Source organism: Drosophila busckii, chromosome 3L (assembly GCF_011750605.1).
Source record: "Drosophila busckii strain San Diego stock center, stock number 13000-0081.31 chromosome 3L, ASM1175060v1, whole genome shotgun sequence".
NCBI classification, from domain to species: Eukaryota; Metazoa; Arthropoda; class Insecta; order Diptera; family Drosophilidae; genus Drosophila; species Drosophila busckii.
This window is the reverse complement of record NC_046606.1, coordinates 19,401,174-19,417,361: the sequence shown is the minus strand read 5'-3', so window position 1 is coordinate 19,417,361 and position 16,188 is coordinate 19,401,174. Positions and strand designations below refer to the sequence as shown.

At 44.1% G+C, this 16,188-nt stretch overlaps 1 protein-coding gene across 6 annotated transcripts in view; it reads right to left on the bottom strand.

Moving 5' to 3' along the window:
* The window catches only part of LOC108599863 (calcium uniporter protein, mitochondrial), a 47,528-nt gene that overhangs the window by 17,796 nt on the left and 13,544 nt on the right, over positions 1–16,188 (bottom strand). The window lies entirely within an intron of this gene.

Sequence of the window (16,188 nt, the reverse complement as noted above, 5' to 3'; positions counted from 1 at the left end):
CTTAGGTTTACAATTTGCTGTGTTGGTGCGAATGGCTAAGATTATACAAATTATCGTAAAACTTGAGAAATTTGTAATTCAAAACTCGAATTGCTTCATTGTTGTTGACGCTTCTGCTTCTGCTTTGGCCTGTGGCTGTAGCTGTGGCAACTGTGGCATGTAATTTTGTTAACCTTAAACCAAGCGGCAAAGAGAGTCAGGTGGCTGGCTCTTGGCGCTAAAGCGAGCAACAGGGTGGCAGCGAAATGAAAACAATGCTAGCGAAGGCGTCAGCGTCAGCGCAGACGCAACGGCGACGCGAGCAGCGCTAAGCTGCCGCTCAACAAACCTGCGCGGCGGCTGCTCAATTTCAGTCTTGCACGAGACGCAAGCGCGCGAACAACACGAGCAACACACGCGAGACGCGAGAGCGCCAAACAGCTGAACACAACAAGTGCAGAGCAAGAGAGTGAGTGTGGGGGAGAGAGAGCGAGAGCCAAGCGAAATATCAAATGTGCTTTGTTTTGTTTTCTGCTATTTCAATTGCTTTTCGGCAGATTCCATGTACATACAATAATAAAAGCATTTGTTGTGCGGCCTTAACCACGAAAATCAACAAACTGTGTAAAAAATCTACACGGCGCTAATAGAAAGCGCAATAGCAAAAAAGCAGCCACAGGCGCCCAGTCAAGCTAAGCGAAAAGTGTGCAAATAGTGATGTTCAAGCTCAATTGTATTTTATTTGCGTTTAACCGAGACGCCGGCTATGTGGGTTAACCGCAAAAAGACACCAATACATACACAAAACCAACACACACACACACACACACACACACAGAGAGAGACTGCTGCTGGGCCATTTTTCGAATATTGCGCCTTTGGCAAATAGTATAGGTAAAGCCATCCTCTTCATCATTAGCAAACTGACCACCGACCTCTTATTTGCCTGATTTTCAAAGATAAGTGAACTAATGTGCTCAAAGGCAGTTGGCTTTAAGCAATTATTTATGACCAAAGGTAATTAAATGTATCTACGATGACCTTTACATTGAAGTGCTTAATTATGTTGAAAATTACTTAATTTATTGCAATATTTGTGCTCTGACCTAAAAGTGTTGCAAGGTCTCAATTTTGCTTGAAAGGTGCAGTGACTCGCGATTATTTACCTCTTCAGGTGTTAATATAAATTTTAATAATGTTCAACATGTGTCGTTCATTGTCTACAAAAGTGATTGTAATCACTGAATGCATGAATATTTAATTTTAATTAACATATCGGCGTGCGAACCAAAATATTTGCAAAATCGTTAAACTCTTAAAATATCTGTTTGCTTTTTTTTCATTTTTATTTGCATTTGTTTATTATAATTGTTTATTAATATTGCATTGAAGTTCGCACTAACATAAGTTGAATTAAATCAATTTGGAGTGGTCTTCAGAGTTTTTTTCTCTCTCTAAGTTAAACTGCCGCTCCTATTCTATTTTAAGCAGCTACTTTTCATTGAATGTCAGCCAATGAGCAACAATATTGCTTTAATACAAATTCTTAAATACATGGAAATTTCCATATCTTTGAAACAGAAAACAAAACTTTTTCCCATTTTAGTTTTGAAAATATTCATCATTCAATAACAGTTACGAATAAAATAAATTTATTAAGTTAAGTCTTCCAACCAAAATTAAGGCAGTATTTTACTAAATACTTATCATATTAGCTTTAATTTTTGAGTTATACTCATATTTTTATTTGAATGCTAACTTGTGCCACTTTGAAATAAAATTAATTGATAAATTCTGCAGCTCTCTGAAATGCCAATCTGCAATAGTAACTTATAGGGAGAGTGCACTGAAAGAGGAGCAACTATCTATCAATGCATTGTGCAAATTTTGTACTGCAGTAGTAGTTATAACTTTTGTAGCTCTTTGGCAGTGGCAACAATATTTGGGGCATAATTTATGGTAGCTTCTGCCTGGTGCTCAGTTCGCATGCAATTTGTGGCTTGGCCAAGGCAGTAAATTGATTTAGCATTTATTTGCGACTGAATGCAGTCCAGTCCAGCCAAACAACCCACCTCAAGCCCCAACGAGGGCTTGCATTTCAATGTTTCCCTCGTTGGCATCAATTCAGTTCGCCTCGCTTCGCAGCGATTTTTGCTGCCAGCTTGTTGGAATTATTCTGTGAAAATTGGCAAATTTTGAAAATGTCATTGCAAATGTCGCGTGTCATCATCATAGTCTGAGTTGCTGTTGTTTTTGTCGTTGTCTGCGTTGCCTGCGGTGCTGTCATCAGGTCTGTGCCAACTGCCTTTTAGGCAATTCATTTACCTCTGCCGCATTCGCTGTATCGTGCCGAGTGTCTGGCCACTTCAGCTCATCAGCTCTTCAGAGTGTATGCTCTGATTGTTCAAGTAGCGCTTTATTCTCTATTATATTTTAATTCTAGTTAGCGCAATTATAAAATATGCTGTGTGAAAAAAACGCCATTGCAAATAGATTTTTTTCGCGGCCTTTTAGTTTTACGGTTCTCTCATTTTTTTTATTCTTTTTTTTTTGTATACATCTTTTTTAGTTTATGCTTGGCTTATTGTTGCTGCTTTTCATGTAAATTGTTGGCAGTTGCTTATTGTTTGTTGCCTTTTTGTTTTTACTCGCCCAATAGTTTTCTGTGTTAATTAATTTGAAGCTGTCATGCGAGTTTCCCATTTCCATTTTGGCACGAAACTTTTTCGCCAACATGTTTTTGTTTTTTTTTTTATATTTATGTTGTTTGTGCATTGTTCATAATTAAATTAGCAGTAGCAGCTATTAAATGAGTATTAAATCTTTGAGGTCTTTGGCAAACAGTTTTACTGCTTATTTTTTAGCATGGCAAATTTTTTGATATTTCGCAATTTATGACATTTTAATTATAACGGTGTCATTTGCCACATATTTATTTGTTCGACAGCTTTAATATGTTTTCTTTTTGGCTTAATTTATATGTTATGCTATGCACGTTTTAAGTTAAAATCACATTTTAAATGCAAATAAAAACAAACACGTGACGCGCTGCTGATAAAATTGTTGTTTAATCAAAGTTCTAAATGCGGCAGTCGTAAAATGGCACAATAAAAAAGAAATTAGCGCTCCAAAGTTTAATACAAAATGAAAGAGAAAAACATACGAATGCGAATACGAATATATATGTGCTTTAATTCGATTGCAATCAAAGCTGATAGCCTCCAGCTGCGACAGACAACAAAGAGCGCTAAGTTGTGCTGAAACTATCGGAATCATTAAATAGCATAGATCACATATTTCAGCTATTAAGTTGGGCTAGGCTGCAATTAGTGGCATTGTTACGACACCAAAGACAAATGTGTGCATTAACCTTTGCCCCAAGCACCTGCCGCTGGCGCCGCACTCCGCTGTGTACAGTTATTTGGTAATAAAAACAAATTCGGTGAATTCTTAGAGTGCTTGACATTATGCATAGAAAAAGTTGCTCTCATAACACATAGTTGATGCTAAGTTGATTCTCTGTATGAGAATAATTTGAAAACATTTTGATTAACAGCCTTCGCTGATGGCGCAGCTTACGCTCTCCGCTGTGATGTGGCATAGTTTATTTAAGCCCACTTCGTTTTTTGGGGCTCATCTAGGTCATTGGCAACTGGAGCTGTCTGTAGTCGAGGTGGTGCTGGTGCTGGTGATGGTGCCTTGGTTCTCATAAGCACAGCAAGCCATCGTCATCTTCCAGCTTCGCGCCGAGCTCTCGTTAAATGTAAGAGAAAAGCATAAAACAAGGACAACGGCAGCAGCAGCAGCAGCAGCACCACTAAGACTAACACCAACAGCAAGGACAGAGGCAGACGACGCCAGGCTGGCGCGCCAGATTCTGACGTCTGCCATTACGTATCCGCATAGTTAAACATTGGCTGGCAACATTTGCAATTGTAATGGGGCCGGCGCTTAAGCTGGATGCTTGAAGCTGGGCTTTGTAAGAACCCTACTAAAATGTTTGGGGTCACCTTTTGGCTGTGGGGCCAGGTTGTGGGCCCCGCAATTAACATTTGTTGCCATGTTGCATAAGCCCCGAGCCCAGAGCAGTTGCCAGAGCTGTCAGGTTTTTATTCTAAATAAATAGACACAACAAAAGCAAATAATGACTATTAAGTCTTGATTGCCAGTTTAGCTTGTGTGCTTTGAAAGCGTTTGCTTTTATGCAAATGATTTGCTAAATGGTCCAAGTGCAAAGTGCGCTCACAAATTTACTATGCAGTTTGCACTCTCTCCCTCTCTCGCTTTCTTTGTACTCCTATGCAAGTCTCTGAGAGCAACTCAAGTGTTTGTTGTTCACTTCGATAACCAATCAATCCAAGGCTTCGCTAACAAATGCCAAATAACACGAGGATTTGCTTAAATTCCTACAAATTGTCAATAAGCCAAGAAGCTGCCACGCTTCATTTGCCAGGGTGTCTGTCCTAAGGTGCCTGAGCCTTTTCAGCCAATATACATAGCAGCACTAGCAGTAGCGCTAGGGTGGCAATAAGCAATTGCTTGGCGCATTAAGCTTCGATGAGCAAAGTGTTCCACTGACTTCCTTCCACTGACTCGTAATCCTATTTGGCTCTTATGCGTGTGGCAGAGTCTGAGCTGCCCTTTCAGTTGCAGTATGGATTCGAATCGAGTACGTGCACTTTGATACACAAATAAATTGATACAATTGACGATTATTGGTCAAGCATTAAGGCTTAATTCACTTAGCGCAAACCACATGCAACCCGCCGAATTAAAGAGCAATAGCCACTTCTGGAAAGTTGTAGTAGTATATGGAGCTTTATTGAGGCCTTACTCTTTTTTACTTAAGAAAACAAACCCATAGATGATATCTGTTGTCGCTAATACTAACTAAATAAAAAGTTGCTTCTTAAGTCTTAAATTAAAGTTTAGGCCAATAAAGTTTAGGCCAATGCTTTCATTTCTAACAAGTTATTAAACGAACACATTATTGAATGCATCGTTGTTTTTATACACTTTGACATTTTTGAAAAAATGGAAAAAGGGTATCATGAAGTTGTGCAAATGTATATAACAGGGAGAAGTATATATATTCTTGATGCAAGCTTCGACGAGCCTGAGACCAGCAGCTGTGAACTCCCGTCTGTACGTCCGTCTGTCGTGCGTGTTTCTCAGCACCTATAAGAGCAGAGGAACCAAACTTGGTATGTAGGTGCTCCTATACAAAATAGGACACTACGCATTTATTTTATTTTTTTTCAAATTTATTTGTTTATTTTTACTAGATACCGACCCGTGATTTTAACTGAATTTAAGTATCTATGTTGGTGTTCAGCTACAAGAATGTAAAAAGTGTGTTTGTACTGATAAAGTTGGGTGCGGCCAACTTTATAATATACTTTAACTAGGGTACTGAGTGCCTCACGTGAGCAACAATACTTGCTCCTTGCTCTTTATATTTAAAAATTTAATCTTGTGTATTGTTTAAGCTACTTAATTAATCGACTGAAATTTTCAACACACGTTTGAGGTTGTGTGTGAAGAATTTAAAGCTAATGAGTTACAAATAGTAGCATTTTGTCGGAGAAACATTTGCACAACTTCACAATACCCTTTAATATATTTCCTGACTAATCTCAACTTGAATACATTTATATAAGTAAGTCGGAATACATAATTTGTAGGTTTAACTGAGTAATAAGCTTTTAACGATTTAAGATGTTAAGTCAAAGAAATTTAATGTTAATCTAAAGAGCTTGTTGTGTTAAGTTACAGAATCTGTTAAGCAAACTCAGATGCGCATTAGAAATTATTATTGATTGAATTATTGAGTTGCTGAAGTTGAAACGAGTTTTTATCTATGTTATATTAATATACCACTATCCTCAGTAGTGGGTAAAACTACTTTTGAGTAATAAATGAAACACTCAACAAGCTGAGAAAGCAATAGAGATGAGGAGGATATATGGAGGATATATAATTGGAACTATTCGTCCCGTTACATGTTTTGGTTTTTTCTTATTTGACATAATCTCGATATTGTCTTTTCCTTCACAGCGGTAAGGACGGCTACAGTTATCAACATAACTACGTAGATCGTGTGCGTCTGGAGGACACCAACGGCAATCATTTCCATTCCACGCAGGCCGTACACGATCCACGCTGTCCGCAGCTGCGCGCTGCAGGTTGGCGACACACACACAAGTCAGTATCGCATCTAGATTTGGCCACCAGCTGTCATGGTGCAGCTGGCGCTGGCTTAGATCGTCACAGTCGCAGCTACAGTCACAGCAACGGGCAACTCGTGCAACATCACACGCACTATCCGCATCCGCCGCTCACGCCACACGCTCAGCCACACTGGACGCAGTGCCGCGTGGGCATAGGAACGGCAGCTGGAGCTGGCAGTGGGCAGGGTCAGTTGCGGAACGCGCGCTCTTTGGACTACACGCAGTTGGAGCGTGAGGAGCACGGCTTGGACATAGCCGAGTTCTATTGGCGCTTCGATGCGGAAGCGCCGCTTGAGCAGATCGACGATTATGCGGGTGAGCCCTTGAAGTAAACGCACTCAAGCCTGACACACTTAATCAAATTGATTTGCAGTTAATGATAGCCTAGATCCAGCAACAGCTTTAGAGCCCCAATCAACAGCAACAGAAACAGCAACGGCAGCAGCAGCAGCAACAACAACAGCAGGAGCAACAACAACTACAGTGAGCACCACAGCGACGGCAACATTTTTGGATTTCGGCAGCGAGTCGTGCAGCCTGAGAAGATCGCGCAGCTTGGCCGTGATACGTGAGGAGACGTTTAGCGATCTGCAAATTGGTTCCGCCAACAGTAGCCGACGTCGATCGCAGCTAATACCGCGTGCGCGGCTAGTTAATCGCGGTTTTTTCCGCGAATCGCCCCGGTAAGTGAATCACCACACTTCACTACACTACACTACACTACACTAGTGAACAGCTTTGGGGCTGGTGCTTGGTCAATCAGAGAGCTCAGCTCATGTCTCAAACATTAGTATTGTAATTGACTATTTACAGTGCGTTCATTTGTATTTTAACATTACTATAATTAGTCTGTTTAGCTATGCTTGGCTTTGCTGTCAAGTGTGCGGTTAGCGACATCACGCATACGCTCCGTAAGCGCAGTAAAAGTCTGTTTGTGCTAAAAACGTCTTCTCAGTTGTCAAGCGACGTTCGCCATTAACGCAACTCAACAGTTCGTTGCAAATACAATTGTTCTCTATTTCGTGCCGCAGCTTAAACAGATAATTGTAATTTTTGGTTAAGTGGTTTATCGCTTGATGCATTCCGATTTGGTCAGGGTCATTATTCGAGCTGCTGCTGTTGTTATTGTTGCCGTTGGCCTGCGGTTTGACATTTGGTCCAACCATAATCACGGATTTATTTCAAACGCAAACTACACTGCGGTTGTGTCTGTGTTCGTGACAGTTAAACTATTGCATAATGAAAATTGTGTTCAGTTTTGTATTTAAATACGTAAAAAACGTTTGTGAAACAAATTAAAAAAGGGCTTAGTCCACAACTTACTCATTGCCTAATTAGCAACACAAACTTTTCACTTGTTTTTAAGTAAACTACAGTTCCAGCTGACAGAGCCAACCAGACTTGGCTCGAACAACTGACGTCATGCGGAATATACTCCAGCATTGATTTATATATAGAGTACAGCCTCAAGCTCTTGGCTAATACGCAACTGACAGCAAGGGTTTCCCTGCTCTGCATTCTCAACGTGACACTGACATTTTGCCCATCTCCACCACCCTCGGGGCTTTATTTAATTTGCGGCAAATCGTTGGTTCTAGTGGCTGAGTAAACACTCGGCTAAGTGCAATGTGAGCCGTAAGCTAAGCACTTGAGCTAGGGGGCGTGGCATATGTAAGGTTGCTGCTTAAGCAGCAAGTGCAAGCAAAGTCAAGCAAGTGGCTGAGAGGCTAATGGAGAATTACATAAGCGCACGACTTTCTTCATTGCTTGGGTGACAATTGCGTACCAAAGCTGCAAAAGTTTCCTGACTCTTTTCCTTTTAACAGAAATCCACGCATAGAGCTAGAGCTTAAATTCAAATATTTGCATGCGACAACTTTAAGAATAGAAGAAATTTTCATTAGAGTAGAAGAAAATTTAAAAAAAACAAAGATTTCTGTATATTAAGTTGGGGCATATCTTAAGTGATAGACTTAAGATTTAAAGTCTAGGCATTTGAGAAATAAATGGAAATCTAAAATTTTAAATTCTGGGAACTATTATGGAGTTATGAGCAGTTTGCAATTGCAACAACAACACTGAAGGCCATATTAGCAGCAGTTTAACAGTGGAAGCGGTTTGACAGGAGGAGAGTGACAAGGGAAGTGAAAGGGCGAACAAGTGACACAGTCGCAGAAGGGAATCGAACACGAGAAGTTCAGTGAGAAAGTCGTGAAATTCATGACATCGGTAAAATCATTGCATACGTCACTAAATAATAATAATAGTGAAAAACGCTAAATTTAAATTTAATATAAATAAGCACTACAATCTAATAAATAAATATGTTTAGAATCAAACCCTACATTACATTAATTACAGTCGTTCGTACTGGTTTTAGAGCTAGGTCCTTGCAGCACATTTTAGGAGACACAGAATCCTTTCTTTTGTAGCGTGAGATACATTTAAAGATATTTTTATATGAATGGTAGATACCCTAAGTCGGTGTATAATAAATATTCCGAACAATATAATCCGTTTAAACTATACGGTTTAATTTGAGAGATTTCAAACTTTAAAATTCCCAGACAGCGATCTCTATAAATTTATATATCTTAGATCTCGTAATGCAAAGGAAGATTTTTGTATTGTTCTAAATAGATAGAAAAAACTATTTTGTATTTCTGGCTTAAATCAAATATTTTTTATTCATTCACGTACGAAATGAAGGTAAATTTTTTAAAATGTGTAAATACACATTGGACCATTCACCCTTGAATCTTCCTTTCTATCGAGTTTCCACTGTGCATATCTCGAATTATCTAACGTTTTCTTATCCTGCTGACAGCTGCGCTCATAATTAAACATTCAAAAGCTCCTTTTTGTTTGTGACTTTTGAATTGACTGCTCTAACATTCTGATTGAATTTTCACGATGGTTGCGCAAATCACACGATTGCAATATTGATTGCATGCTTCAACTGAAGCTGCGACCAATGTCAATGCAATTATTAAGCTGGAAAACTCAATTACAATCGCTGCGCATAAACGCATTTGCCCCAAACAAGGCCAGCAAACAAACAAGCGCTGAGCGTCCGCTATAATTTACTTTTGATAGCAACCGACAAATGCAAAACAATAGCATCATTAAAAACACCAATCCCCACCCAACTCACGCCCACACTCTCCACCCTCTTCTCCACTCACAATACAGTTCGAGCAACAAGCAGCAGCAGACGGCATCGACAGCCAGTGAGCAGCAGAAGCAGACAGAGGAGCAGGCAGACGATTCACAGAGTCACACAAGCGGTGCAACCACTTGCGATTCGCATCAGCAGCAACACTTGTTGTTGCAACAGCAACAGCAACAACAGCAACAACAACAGCAGCAACAGCAGCGGCATAGAAAGCATCGCGAGTCGCATGACTTTGACGTCTACTACGATAATCTGAAGCGCTTGGATGCGCTGGCATTGGGCTTGGGCGAGCAGCTGCATCCGTGGCATAACGACAAAAGCGACTTGGAGAGCCTCAACTCGGAGTACTTCAAGCACTCACTTCACCAAAACCACGCCGACCATCATCATCACCAGCAGCAGCAACAGCAGCAGCAGCCGTCCTCGCTAGAGTTCGAAGCCCTAGAGCAGGCAGTGAATTTACTCTCGGAGCAGCGTCCACGCATCTACCAGTCGCGTCGGCAGCAGCATCAACAGCATCGCATCTATCAGCATCAGCGCCACGTTGATCTGGGCGGCGACTCGTGTCCGGAGCACAGCCAGAGCAGTGTTTTTCCAGAGACCACCACCAGCAACTCGGACGATCAGACGGACAGTCCGTCGCTGTCGGAGCAGGAGTACGATATAACGCACATTGAGCAGATATTTCAGCAGGACGATAGTCTGGCGCTTGAGGAGAACTACGAACTGATAAGTCTGACCACAACAACACGCACACGCTTCGAGAGCAGCGAGGAGGAGCACGGCGAGGAGGAGTTTACCGCAGCGGAGGAGAGCCTGACCACGCCCACTGTAACCGCAACCAGCGATAGTGATAACACCTTGAAGCGCGACCAGCTGGATAAGCTCATAGCCTACGATTCAGTGTATCTCTCCTCTGAGGACAGTTCCGAGTGCACGCTCATCGGCGAGAGCTGCGAGTCCTTCGACAACAACAACGAACTAGAGTCGCGCAGTCTGCTGCACATCTCCATAGAGGATACGGTGTATGATCAGCAACAGGAACAGCAGCAGCAGCAGCAGCAGCCTGAGCAGCCAGCGCCGATCTTTACTCAGGTGCTGCGGGTTGAGGCGCAGCCGGTGACCTCCAGTGCGGCCAGCAAGCCCAAGATACAGACTGTGGTGGAGAAGCGCAAGCTCAAGCAGGAGACAACGCCCACAGCAGCTCCGTTGGAGCTCAAGCGTCAGGCCACAGATAGCTTTGTGCTAAACTCTGGCCACAAGTCGAATCTCACTGAGAACCAGTATCACAGTCTGCCGGATGTGAACATCGGTGTGAGTCTCAAGGTGTGCGAGAGCATCGACAAGGAGTTGCGAAGCTCGTACAATCTGCAGCGGCAGCAGCAGCGCAAGGAGCGACAGCGTGTGGAGAGTGCACAGATAACGGTAACATACAACGCATACAATATACGATTCACTAAAGACGCTCTTGATTGCGCACCATATTTAGTGGTGCCAGGTGCATGAGATTGTTGCTGTACGCAGGAGTCGCTGTATGCGACATGTGCCTGCTCGAACAGAAGCGCAGCGATTGCAAGCGGAAAACGAAAGGGACAAAACGTACAAACTCAGCAAAAAACACAAGCACAGCACCAAGCAAACATTTATGATCCGTCATATGACAGTTGTAGACTGAATTAGTGTAGCATCGCGAACGTCCGACAGATGAGAAGCCTGCGGGGTTGTTTCAACAGACTCGAAAAGCAAAACACTTAGGATAGTTGGAAGTAAGAGGAAGCGCAGACAGATAGATAGGGTGACCAAAGGTATATATCTCCAGAATTGATGCGAGCATTAGGACTTAGCCGAGTTCGACTACTATCATCAGGCGCCATTTGCTCAATGGGTAACACTATGGCGGTATCAAGTTCAGCCGCATATATGAAACTTATACGGAGGATGGCGCCACCGATGGAATTGAGGGTGGCACAACTTCATGGCAGGTATTTTCTTAATATGTCCGAAGACCGTCTAACAGCCCATGGATAGAGGTATACTCCCAGACAAATCGCATGAACTGAGCCGCACAACCAGCCAGATTGCGCACACGATAATGGTAGCACGCAATCAGGAGTATTATACCGACTGCGAGGCGAATTAAAATCCAGCGAGCGGAACAGCAATCCATGAAACAATAAAATTATGACACGCCCTCTTGCTCGTGCTAGGCGTGCTAGCAAGCCAGTTGCGTTTCCGGTTGCTCGCTCCGCTTGCTAGTCAGTCAGCAAGCTCGGGCAAACCGCGAATGCTGGACGTGACAGTGTTCAACAGGTGGCAGTCATCTACAAGGTCGCAAACAACCATATGTTGCGCGGCATCGATTTCTGCCCGGACTCCAAGTATAGTATGTTCACTGTACCTCTAATTATCTCGTAGGGATCATAACGCTCAGCGCAGCACTGCGTCGACGCAGTCAGTTGCGCCGAAAATGATGGCATGTCGAAGAACGTTGATTCGTTCGAGGGCGGCCGAGTATCTGTGCAGAAGGTGGATGGCAGTCAATGCTACTGAATTAAATTGGCAGCAATGGAGAGCCGAGAAAGTAAGAGACACGCAGTAAGGAAAAACTGTCTAGCGTCCAGACTGCTACTTCCAGTCATGGGGGTCTAGACTCAACCCCGGAGCAGCTCCCTCAAGCGCCATGTAGAGCACTACAGAGCTACTCCTTCTTCATGACGTGCTCCTTCGAGTTGCAGTATATTGTGTGGAGCTGGCGATGGGGTGCTGTCAGACTGACCACTCTCATTGGTGGGCTGGACCGGCGCGAAAGACGCCCGCCTGAGCAGGATATGAGTGAGGATGACGATGATGCACTAGTCGTATCAGTACATACCGACGTACAAGTGCTTCAGTCGCAGCCAGTCTCATCGGGACACATACTAGTGAGTCCACAGCACGAACAGAAGGAGGCGACATGGATGGACTCATTCCAGGAATCTGCAGGAGTACATGTTCAGGAGCTGTGACTGACAACAAGCGTGGGTTCATTGTGGAGCCTGTGCTCACTCAAGATACGAGCGTCCGATAATGACAGATGGCGGCGGTCGGCGGGAGATCGGTGGGCGTCACTGCAGCCAGCAGGAAGCTCAACGCCAAGCCGGTGTCATATGTGCAGTAAAGCCGACAATGTCTGCCTGGAGTGCGCGCTCGCTGTGCAAGCTGCCACTTTTCTATCAGCCTTTGTATGGGGGTTATCGTGAGTCGTATTAGGACGAGGCTGGCTCGATCCGGACACGAGTGCGCAGATTGTGCGTCTGCTTCTTCGAGTCAGGCTTGTGCTGCCAACAATTCCGTAGCCTAGGTATTACTGGGGTGCCAGTCACGCAGTGCAATATAGTTTGGCGTCATCCCGGCCTGCCCAGGGCTTGAGTCCGATAGCCGACGAGCTCGTGCTTCGCTATTCCGCTGACTAAATAGGCATAGCTAGTGGCGTCCGATAGCAGGAGCAGACTCAAGTCGAGAGTTGTGGTAAGGAGCACAAGTCAAAAGGTACTTGGGTACAAGCCCAGCCTCATCAGCAGGCATCTCCAGCGGTCGAGCTTGTCTCTCCGCCTGTGGTCGAATCAGGCAGCGGAGGCGCAATCAGCAGGAGTCGTCCCGCTGCGCAGGCTGCCGGGAGGGCGTGAATGTGAGGCAGTGGCATGTGGTGCGACGGTCATGCAACGCCATAGGGCTAAGCAAGGCCAGAGCATTTGATCGGAACAGGACGGCACTGGTGTCTGTAGTGGGCGGCGATGTGATCGCGCTATCGCTCGGCTTCGTAGTTATGAGGCTATGCGAGGTCAGAATGCCGATGCTAGCCAGGATGAGGGATGCTGGCTCGAGCTTGGAGCCCGAACTGAGGTCGATAGTGGAAACGGAGCATGTTTGCTGAGTCTACTAGTAGCAAATGTAAGTGATCAGCTACAAACAAAAGTCTGCCAATACTTAAGCTTATCCTATGTTTGTATGATGCTAGTGTGTGCGTGCGAACTCAATGCGCGAGCATTGTGTGCGCTTCACGGTCTATGCTAACTATTGTTGGGAGAGAGTGTGTGAGCGACGACACAGCGCTAACGTTCTCGCACTCGCACCGTACTGCAGCGAAGATGCACTCAGACTTCGGTTACCGCAATGGCTGTCAAGATGTTCGCACGCTAGCTCGTACTCTGACGGATTTGATTTGGAGTGTGGATCTCAACTCTTTATTGGGCAGGACACTCCTCTCAAGTTCAAGCTGTCAAGTTCGAGTTATTAGTCCTGCGATCCAGTCGACTGGAGTTTGGCGTACGGAGGAGGGTGCGAGCGAGGACTGTCTCTCAACCTAGACAGGCTGAGTCGGGTCGTGCAGAGTATGGGCGGTGTTCACTGACTTCCTGGATGTTAATCTAGCCTCTAGCGGCTCTATAGTCTCGATACAGCTGCCAATGCACTCGAAGTCTGCGAGTGCTCAAGAGACTAGGGAGGCGATCACTCGATCTTCCGCAGTCACAGTAAATAATCACATGCAATGTGATGTTAAGCGAATAGCTCCAGTCTTAGTCTGGCCAAGATGCAAGACGCTGCAGCGGTGGATGTCTAGGCTCTACAGGAGCTAGTACTTGACTTGCGCGTAACGTATACGAATTGCCGAGGTGCAATCCGATTTAGCTAAACAGCGATTCGCTTGATTAAGCCATGCCTGCACTGGGCTACGGCGGTGCCATAAAGGTATATGGTAGCCGCTTTTCTAGGCCCGTATAAAGCAGAGCGTGGTTGACTCTCGGCTATGACGCTGGTCATGAGCTAGCGCCTCAAACGGTAAACGACAACTAACCTTCACCCCAATGTCCGCAGTTAAACCCTCGAATCGCTCTCCACGATCCTCTGGCTTTGGCGTCAGGATGTGGATTGCACTTACCAGTCGCTCGGCGAAAGAACCCAAAAGTCGACAAATCATCAATTCCCAAATCCACAGGCTATATGGCATGAGACCGGTCCAGGGTGAGAGTTATAGACGCCGCAAGCAGCGAATCGACCACTGAGGGCCTGGCACTCTAGCGCCGTTTGGGTCACTCATTCAATGATGTACCGTAGTGTATGCCTCTGGATGGCTGATCAACCGTTCCCCCCTCCGTATTCCGCTGGAACCACGTGGGCTGTGCCCGGTGCCAGTGCTCCCCGCAAGAGCGGACGCATAGCCCTTTGTTTCTCCACGTGCGGCTATCCAGCATCCATAAGCGGCTGCACACCGACGATGTAAGCGATATGGCATATGTGAAAGGCCTTTGCCAATGAAAATCAAACGAGAAATGCTGATCGAGTAACGGGTGAACCGCGCAGTCTGGAAGTGCAGTGATGATGCGCAGCGAGAAAAAAAAAAAGGAAACACAAAAGCAAAGATGAAAGAAGGGGAAAGAAGACAAAATAAAATACATATGCAATAAAGTTAAAAGAAAGGTGGTGAAACTAAGAAATAAAAAAAGAAAAAAAAAAAAAAAACAAATACAATATATGCTGTCGAAATAAATACAAATCAGACCGCACTGTAAAGAGAGCAGGCATTAGTATGAGCAAAAAGAAGAGCCCTCGAGGCATAGAAAAACCCCAACAAACTGCAAAGCAATACACCCCACAACAAACCGAAAACACACACCCCGAAGAAAAACTAAATAATAAAGACTGCGGACCAACATGCCCCCACCCACGCCGTGCTCTGGCAATTAAGCCCCAGTACGGCGTCCCGGCATCCGGGGCTGTTGTTGACACTCCCCCCCTCCCTCCCCACCCCTCCACCCTCAGTCGCTGTGGAACAAGCGGATGTGGTACCGTGTTACCTGAACCTCTAAAATGAATCCGGACCATTATCGGTTATAAATGGCCTGAAAATTTGGAACTAGGTGGCAAATTGACTAAAAGCATTTCATATTTGCTAGTGAAAACGGCTGGAGCTCTCGAGGTCGATGCGCAAAATGTTGTAGAAGTTTATGAGAATTGTTGTTAGGCTTATTGTGCGAGGGGATGTCCATATGACGTGAATGGTATAGTAAATCCGACTGGCCAAAGGAGTGGAGCGTCTTTAAAATACGTGACAGAACCCCACTGAGGAGCAGACCGGTTGTCGTGCTTCCAAGCACAGTTAAGAGTAAGAAGTGGGGAACACGCTGCAGCTACCAGCAGGGCTAACATCGTCAAACACGCTTGAGTTCCCTGGACGTCGGAAGAAACAAATACCCCGAAGCTGAGCTCTTGTATTTGGCTACACGACTTTCCGTCCTTCTTCCCGGCTCTGTGTCTTAGACGATGTTTAGTATCGAATGCTAACCAAAAAAGTGCTCCTGGTCAATAACTTATAGCAACATGTTTTATTTTTGCAAAACGACTTTTTGGTTTTGGGTAAATTTCTAAGCATCAACTTATCTTAGCCTTTAACGATTTTGTAAGCGCCGTAGTCTTAGACGTAAAGCCAAATAAATAATCCAAAAACTATGTTAAATAACCTTTAGTTTCTTTCTTGCGCTATAAATAATAGATTTACTCAACGGCTGTCTCAGATTTGATTTCACATACATAAATTACTAATCAGCTAATTAGCTGCAAATAATCTGTAAATGAATGACAATTTATGCCGCAATTATCTTTACACTCAATCGATTTTCATTTTAATTGGCATTTGTGGTATGAAAAATTATCCGAAGTAGGTAGATTTAAATTATTGATTGTTTAATTAATAGCGCAAATATAAGCAGATTATGTAATTGATTGCATAGGCATTCAATTGAAACATAAATATGCTATGCTCTACAT